The sequence below is a fragment of the Selaginella moellendorffii genome, unplaced genomic scaffold (genome assembly GCF_000143415.4).
Source record: "Selaginella moellendorffii unplaced genomic scaffold, v1.0 SELMOscaffold_14, whole genome shotgun sequence".
Classification (NCBI taxonomy): Eukaryota; Viridiplantae; Streptophyta; class Lycopodiopsida; order Selaginellales; family Selaginellaceae; genus Selaginella; species Selaginella moellendorffii.
Window position 1 is genome coordinate 1060111 of NW_003314275.1, and position 9191 is coordinate 1069301.

The window sequence follows — 9191 nt, forward strand, 5'->3', positions numbered from 1 at the left end:
TGGTGGTTCATATACTATAATACTAGTTTATCGGATGATAACTTACTTGGAATACTTTTGTGTTCTAATCTAAGATATACTCACTGATAATTAAGTCTCTCAGATATCATTGTCTCTGACTTTGATAATGTCTATCTATGATCTTTGAGTTTGGGCCAGTAATAGGCAGACTGGCTTCGGCACTTCGTGTGCATGTTGAAATCTCTAGTCATGGGGTAGCTACTGTCGACTGGTCACATAACCCGCCTCTCTGTCGATGTTCCTTATTCTGTTGAAAGGGCGTGACCGTATAAACAACTCTAACTGCCTGTTTACAGTAGTCTATCTAAACCTTACCGACGGGTTTGGTTTCTTTGCTCAGGAGGGTTGGGGCCTCTGGCTTCTCTCTCTATATTCCTGCGGGCAGGGCATATCACACTTTTGTAAGCTGGGTGACTCCCAGAGCAGCAAGGGTGGCTGACTCCATTGGTCATTTCCTTGTCGGTGACGGCCGGAAGGTGTCTGAGCTGGTAGCGCATCCGCGTTAGACAAAGAGGTTGCTTCCTAACTCATTTAAGTTGGTGCATTTCTCACATAGTGTGAGTACCGTGAACTTTTTCTGGAGTTGTTTCCTTGGCGGTATTCTAGACTCGAGTATGCATCGACGAGGACGTCGATCTTCCCAAGGGGGGGAGAGTGTCGCGAATGTGACTTCAGGTATCGAAAGTTACCTGTCGGCTAGTCCTTACGGACACTCTTACCTTACTGCCACGATGGCAGGAGGTCGGTATTGCTGGACCCGTTATCAGTTTCCCACTTGAGCTAGTTGAGAAACTGGTCAATGACCATGTACTTAAATCGGATAAACATAAGGTAGGAACCCTATGTGTTTCTTGCTGAGCATACTCGGCCTGGTTTGAGAAACTTGAGTTATTGGCTTGCACTTGCTAGTATCAAGAACCCCCGTGATATTGAGATTGGTCCCTCAATATCGCTAGATGATAGCTTACCGTGTCTGCCAAACACCCTCGCTATCATGCCTTTTGTGTTAGTCTCATTTTGGTCCCAAATGCTATTTATGGAAAGTGTTTAGATTTGCTCATTTGGCATATCTGTGGAATGTAGAGATTGTCCTGAACACAATGGTGTTCGTCCCGTGCCCAAATTCGCAATCTAGGGACATTCCATATTTAGTAAGTTTCGAGCTTGTCCCAGAGACTAACTCCTGATACTAAGGGAGGCTTGGGGTGAAAGCCCAAAGCGTGTGTTCCTCAGGGGGGGGGGGGGGCTGTGGGGGGTTCCAAATGTATAGTAGGGATAGTGGGTAGGTCGGGCATGGCCGACCAACCTGAGGCATAGTCTAGCTCCCGCTTGCGTGCCTGTCCTTGTTCTGCGTCCGGCTTGGGTCTAAGCCCAAGTTCCATTCCATGCTAGTTGGTGGAGTACCCATATCCTCGCGTTAGGCCACCGGTATGCCGAAATAGCGCTAGACTCCGTTTGGCTCCGTTTTGCGTGTTGGTTCTGGCATTGGGATGCTGGTCGTTCCAGGACTGTTCCAAGTTGCTCCGGGCTCCCGTCCCTTCGCTCCTTGGGCTTTATGCTCGGGAGTTGCTTCGTGGTTCGGTTCCGTCACTCCTTGGCTCCATGCTTGGGAGTTTGGCACCGTTCCTTCGTTCAGTGGCCCAGGGCCCTGAACTTCGGGTTTCTATGGACACGTGGCATGGACACGTGGCATGTGACACGTGGCATCTGTCACGTGGCACAAAGAGGGTTTAGGTTCTGCTTCGTGGTGTTATCCTATGGTAAATCACCATAGGATAAAGGGTCAAAACCACATGCGCTACAGTCTCGGCCTCGGTCTTGGTCTCGGTCCCGATCTCGGTCTCGGTCTCGGTCCCGGTCTTGGTCCCGGTCTCGGTCTCGACTTCAGACTCCATCTCGGGTCCATCTTGGACTCCATCTCGGGTCCATCTCGGACTCCATCTCGGGTCCATCTCGGACTCCCTCTCGGGTCCATCTCGGACTCCATCTTGGACTCCATCTCGGGTCCATCTCAGACTCCATCTCGGACTCCATCTCGGGTCCATCTCGGACTCCATCTCGGGTCCATCTCGGACTCCATCTCGGGTCCATCTCGGACTCCATTTCGGGTCCATCTCGAACTCCATCTCGGACTCCATCTCGGGTCCATCTCGGACTCCATCTCGGGTCCATCTTAGACTCCATCTTGGACTCCATCTCGGGTCCATCTCGAACTCCATCTCAGATCCATCTCGGGTCCACCTCGGGTCCACCTCGGACTCCATCTCAGGGTCCTTCTCGGACTCCACTTCGGACTCCATCTCGGGGTCCTTCTTGGACTCCACTTCGGACTCCAACTTGGGTCCATCTCGGACACTTCCACGTGTCATGTGTTAGTCCTTTTTGGGTCCCTTTTTGGAGCCTCACTTATGGCTCGCTTCGTGCTCATTCCTCAAGCACTTTGTTAGGGGTTTCACTCCCACTCTCGACCTTTCAAGGCGGAGCTTTTAGTCCAAACATGTTACGCTCGTTTGGCTTTCGCTTCGGCCACTACCATGTGGCACCCCTCCGGCTTTATTTTGGGGCATAGGGATTTTGTGTCTCACACACATGTAATGGTTCTCTCCTTTTATTGGTTTAGTTCTCGCTAAACCTTTTAAAGACCCTTCTCTAAGTCAATCCCACTACTCCTTCTCGAGTAATCTCAATTTCCATCTATTGAACGTTCGCACTTTGGAACTTTTACTCTTTGACTTCTGGAAGTCAATTTCCTAGGTGTCTCCAACACCTTGCATTGCACATATTGTGCAACTCCACTTCCCCATCCTAGGAAGTTCTTTACTTGAGGGCACCATCATCCTCTTTTCTATTTCGTGCCACCTTGGGCACTAAGTTCCATTTATTATACTTTGTGCTAGGGCTATCCATGGTTCTATCATTTGGCTACCTTACCGTTCCCTCCCTTAGAGCTTCCACTTTCGCCAAATCGGAGCAATTCGGAATCCATCCTTGGAAACACACGTCCTTTCCCGCAATTTGTTAGCGTCCAACACATTAGTGTTCCTCGCCTAACTTTGTCACTTGGATTCATTCCAAGGGATTCCACGGCCCTATCTTGGCCACTCATCTTTTGCTCCTATCCGTTGATTGTTGCACCAAGCAACACTGAATCACTACCTCCCTCCTTGAGGTATTCCTTTGATTCCATAGCAAAGGCTCTGCTTTGCCAAGACTAGGGTGTTCACCCCTAGTAAGTCTCTTTAGCATTTTCTGCTATGGGCTCTATCCATAGCCCAACTTTGTGACCCTTCCATGGGTCTCTTTAGAGACTACTTTCCTTGGACACACTATGCCATCACAATGACATAGCTCATCTCCCTAAGGTGCTTTTCCCACTTGGTCACCTTGGCCAAGCCACACCATCATCAATAGTTCAATCAACACTTGAACTAGGAACCTTATTCCTTAACACAAACAAGGACCTTGTCCTTATTTAGCCACAAGATCACCTAGTGATCTCACCTCGGCACCTTAACAGGTTTGCCAATAGATACTAGGTCTTCCAGACCTTTAACTTGTTAACTACGACCTCGGGGGCATCCCCCACACTTGGCAGTGCGCCCAAGCCAGCCCTTCCGACCAAGGGTCCATAGCAACTGAGATTGAATGTCCCCATCTCATTCACCACGTCCTTGGTGCCACTAGCACCAAAGTGTTCAAGTTAAATATGTTGAGCCACACTAAGCAATCTAACCGTGCATCACGACTCCGAGGCATCCCTCGCTTGGCGGTGTGCCCAAACCAGTCTCCACACTAAGAGTCCATGACCACCGAAAAATGAGTGTCCTCATATTCCAAACCATCACCACGCCCTAGTGAGTTGGGACTCGAACCCAAGCACTAGAGGGTCGGAACTCAAACCCAACTTCCGTATATGCATCTACGGACGGCATCACCCAGGATGCCTGGCGTGACTCCCCACGCCAGTGCACCAACTTATACTCAAAGCGCGCCATAGATCATAGCTTAGGAACCTAGTTCCTCCACACTGCCAAGTCCTCTCACTTGACAAGTCTGTGATCATGCATGGACTCCTCCATGCTTGGCCCCATGGCCCACCCTTTTTGAAGTTATCACCTTCAATTAGGGTATTTGTTCCCCTGACTTGCCAATCTCGCTTTGGCAAATCCTCCGACCACTGTAACATGGTTCCTGCACAAGCGTGAAAGCCCTTAGTCATCGACTCTCGTTCAAAGCCCTCTCTTTGAACACTCGGGAACTACTTCCCTAACCTTGATAGCCTTGCCTCATGGCAAGCTTCAAGACCACGCTTCTGCTGCGCCACTTTGATTTCGCGTGTTCCTTGAACCATTTACGCTTGGCCTTTTTAGGTACTAAGCTACATAGAATCATCTTTGGGAACCTTGAAGGAACTCTGTCCTTTAGCTTGCTAAGGCTTCCCTTTTTGCAAGCTTTCCAATTACCATATAGTCTAACATGGACAATTCCATATTTTAGACTCTCCATGGCATCACGGTTGCCAGCGGCAACACCCTCGAGCCCCCACTTGATTTTCCACTCCCAGCTGGCATAACCAACCTTGGTTATGCCCTTCGATTCCTATGGTTCGGTTCTATCCCCTTACTTTTTGCTTTTGGCTTCACACCTTTCCTTCGGTCATTCTCCTCCAGACCAGGAAGATAGCTTTGCACTTTCTTTTATGCCTTAGCAAGTATTCTTAGGGATGAACCTACCCGATAGCCTAGGGAGTGGTTCCTCAATCCAGGTATGCTCACCCTATAATCCCACACAACGAGATTACGTTGTTGCTTATGGGCCTTTATATGCCTATCACTAGCCTTGCCAAAATTCCCTTTTTGGCTTTGTCCAATTCGAGTAGACAGTCTTCTCCTGTCTCCGCCACCTTTGGACATTTGGATAGCAACTTCTATCTATCATTCTGTAAGCCACAAATTTTTCTTTTCCAATTTGCCAGCTTACCTCGTCTATCCGTCCAACACTGCCTTGGCTTTTGCTAAGTTCCCTCGCCAAGGTTCTCGCCTATGGTACCAGCTCCTACTTGGTTTCAGCTACTCATTGCACGAGCAATGGAGTGTTAGCCATCCTTCCACGGATTCCCAAATCACTCCCAATCCCCCTCCCCGGGTTAGACTGGACTAAGGTTCGGCTACACTCCCCGCAAGCACAAGCAGCCAAGCACACAAAGCTTCCAGGTTCCTAACATCCCTTGGTACCACAAGACTTGATCATGGGACCCTCTAAATCCCAAGTCTTGAGTGCAACACTTGCTTCGGGACGTCGGGGCGAAACACCGTGGCCTAGCGGCCCGGTATGGGTACCTCTCGCCCCCCACTTCCATCCCGAAGGAAGGCCCAAGCCCCTAGGAAGGGCGAGGACCAATGAGCCGCATGGTACTCAAGTGGGGCACCACTCCACATGAGCCGGGAGCACCGCAATCGGTTTCCCTTTCGGGAGTGGGAGCTGCTCTTGAGCACTTCCTTGGATGGCCCCTCCGGCACCAGCCAAGTCCATGCTCACTCCCACCCAAGGCCCCTCGGTCCCAGTCCCAACCTCAAGTCAGTTTGGAAGCCCAACTGGAGAGTCCCTTCAAAACTGGTTCCTGGACCTCACTATCCCTACTATACTTTTGGAACCCCCTGCAACCCCCCCCCCCTGGGGGACGCACGCTTTGGGCTTTCACCCCTTGACCCGTATTAGTATTTGGACTTAGTCTCTGGCTCGATCTCGGATCCGATTTCGGATCCGACTTCGGATTCGGTCTCGGACTCGATCGTGGACTCGATCTCGGACCCGATCTCGGGCCCGACCTCGGACTCGATTTCGGACTCGGTCTTGGACCCGATTTCGGATCTCGGACTCCGTCTCGAACTCGGTCTCGAACTCGGACTCGAACTCGGTCCCCGAGTCGGTCTCGGACTCGATTCCGGACTCTATCTCGAACTCGGTCCTAGAGTCGGTCTTGGACTCGATCTTTGACTTGGTCCCATCCGATGAACTCTTTGTCATTTTGGTCATGCTTTCGGGGTTCCTTTAGCCTACGACACCTCGGCGAGTTGGTTCCTTACACATTCAATAGGGACTTAGTCCCTTGGGCCTTATTTATTACCCTCGCGACATCAAACACCACCTCCTAGTGTTCTAGAGTGTTCGGGTGTCCCAATGATGGCTTCCTTGACAATGAATATTTCCTTTTATAACATTGACTTACTATATCGCAACATAAGCAACTTATCCCCCGTAAGGGTACGTCCAACTTCCCTATGCCATTAAGAAGGCTTGGGTAGCTACCTTCTATTCGTTTAACCAATTATTTTGCACCTCTTGCTTAGTTGCCTCATAGTTGTCAAGTCTTACAACTCATTGCTGGTGCTTCCACACCTCCATCATTATCTGGGTCACCACACTCCAACTACATGCTCTACCGCTTAGGATATGCCATTCCCATTTCCATTGGGATTCCTTTGGCAAGGGGTTCTCATGAACCCACCAACATAGCCTCAAGGTATCACACCTTGGCACATTTGGTGTCTCCACACCATTGGCTTCACAAGCCTACCTCTATGACACTTCCTCTTTGTGTCTAAGTCTTTGCCAAAACCAATACCACTCTTTCTCATGCCAACCATCTGTTAGCACTGCACCATAGAGGTCACACACAACTTTGTGTCAAAGTTGTTTTCTTTTTGGGAACACCTTTCCCACAACTTTAGCATGGCACATTTTGCTATCGATGAGATACCCTTTGTTCTCATTCTTGGATCCTATGATCCCCCCCCCCCCCCCCCCCATCCTTCGGGGGGTACCACACACATCAGTCCAAATGCTTCCATCAGTCCTTTTAGGACCATTCCTTGACTCTACTTGAGTCATCCAGCAGTTTTGAACTCGGTTAATCCATAGACCCGTAAGGTCCCACTTGTGAGGCACTAGCTCACCGGAATACACTTCTTGCATTCCTGTCCTACTCAGAAGGACTATTTTCACAAGTGTTACTCTGACACTTGTTTTTGTTCTCTGGGGCAACCTCTGCCCCTTAGGACTACTTGTCCATGTGATGAGAATACCAACTCATCTCTAAGTACACCCCCTAACTCCTTGGGTTGTTCCAGCATTTATTAAAGGCAGCCCCGGCTACCATTTCAAGGACTTTAGTCCTCTTCCGTATTTGACCTCCTACTGTCATTACTTCTGGTCTCACATTCATGAGCACCAACCTCAACTATATGAGGATAATCTTGTGACTCCCTTATTGCTTTGGAGTCTTTATCTTTCCTGTGATCCCAACTTTAGTTGTTTACCACAACTACATTGGCCATTTACTGAGTCAAACGCTCATCTGGATCACATCCTCAACTTTCTGAGGAAAACCATATACTGTTCCTAAGATCCCAAAGTTGTTCCCTTACCGGCCCCTTTTCTATCCACCACATCGCGCCCAAGTCACGCATGAACTTGAGTGGAGAGCCATGTCCTCTCGGCATGCTACTCCTCAGGGATAAGCCCACTCCTAGGACCTTCCAATGCCAATATCAATGGTGATATATTTGCGCACCAATAAAAGTCGAACTAAGGAACAACTTTGATACCAAATTGTAAGCGATTAATTTTTTCATTCTACTTTAGTCACTTAACCACACCTCCAACCGCATGGAGGAGTCTCACTCACAACCTCCATAAGTCCTAATTCAGACTTGGGCTTGCTAGCCCCGAGAATGGCATCCCCGCCACTCAACCTATGCACTTGATCCAAGTGCTCCACGTGTCCGATCCCATGACCGACACCCCAAGGTACCATCGACATATCAGCCCGTTACGCTAAGGCCATGCCCCTTTACCTTGGTCATACCAGTGGACTAACACCACCTGCATCACAGTCCCATCTCTCAAGGACTAGGCCATCCGTCCATGAGTGATCATTCCAGATCCACTCCTTAGCATCCTTAGGATGCCCACAGACATAGGGAATAGCCTTCCCCAATATCCCTTTTCCGGTCTTCACCAAGTCCCTTTCTGCCCATGGCCGTGTTCGCCAACACTGCCACTGGATCGAGGCCCACAGGCCCGACCACTAAGTCCCACGTTCCTCTGGGACTTCCTCACCACTCGACTGTATCCTTGGTCACTACACTAAAGGACTACTCCTCCTCCTTTTCATAGTCTAGGCCTTTGGGATAACATTTTGGAACACTGTGGCCCTACGCGGGCCTCATGGGTACTCTCCTCATCTTTTGCCTTTGGGTGCTCTAGCCATGGGCTTAGAGCGAGGTTCCATTGAGCCACACCAGGTATCCAAGTAGGTAGTGCCACCCACATTTGGATTGGGAGCATCGGCCAGTCGATCTCCCGGGGGAACTAGAGCCAGCTCTTGAACACTTCACCAAGCTATCCCGCTTGTCGGTTTGTGTTCACTCTAGTCTTGGACTTCCCAGTGGGCAGCTCATCACCCAACACTGGGTCCAGCCTTCCAGGGCTAAACTGGCCTTTCCTGGCCAAACTGGCTCCACTGCAGTCCTCCCCCCTACTATACTTTTGGAGCTCACCAAACCCCCCAGGGTCTGGGAGACGAACGCTTTGGGCTTTCACCCTCTCAGGCTCAGACTCGGATTCGGACTCGGACTCGGATTTGGACTCGAACTCGGACTCGGCCTCGGCCTCGGTCTCGGTCTCGGTCCCGATCTTGGTCTCGGTCTCAGTCCCGTCTCAGTCTTGGTCCCGGTCTCGACTTCGGACTCCATCTCGGGTCCATCTCGGACTCCATCTTGGACTCCACCTCGGACTCCATCTCGGGTCCTTCTCGGACTCCATCTCGGACTCCATCTCGGGTCCATCTCGGGTCCATCTCGGACTCCATCTCGGACTCCATCTCAGACTCCATCTCGGGTCCATCTCGGACTCCATCTCGGGTCCATCTCGGACTCCATCTCAGGTCCATTTCGGGTCCATCTCAGGTCCATTTCGGGTCCATCTCGGGTCCACCTCAGACTCCACCTCGGACTCCATCTCGGGGTCCTTCTCGGACTCTACTTTGGGGTGCGACTCGGGTCCATCTTGGACACTTCCACGTGTCATGTGTTGGTCCTTTTGGGTCCCTAAATGGAGCCTCGCTTATTGCTCTTTTTGTGCTTGTTTCTCATAACACTTTGTTGGGA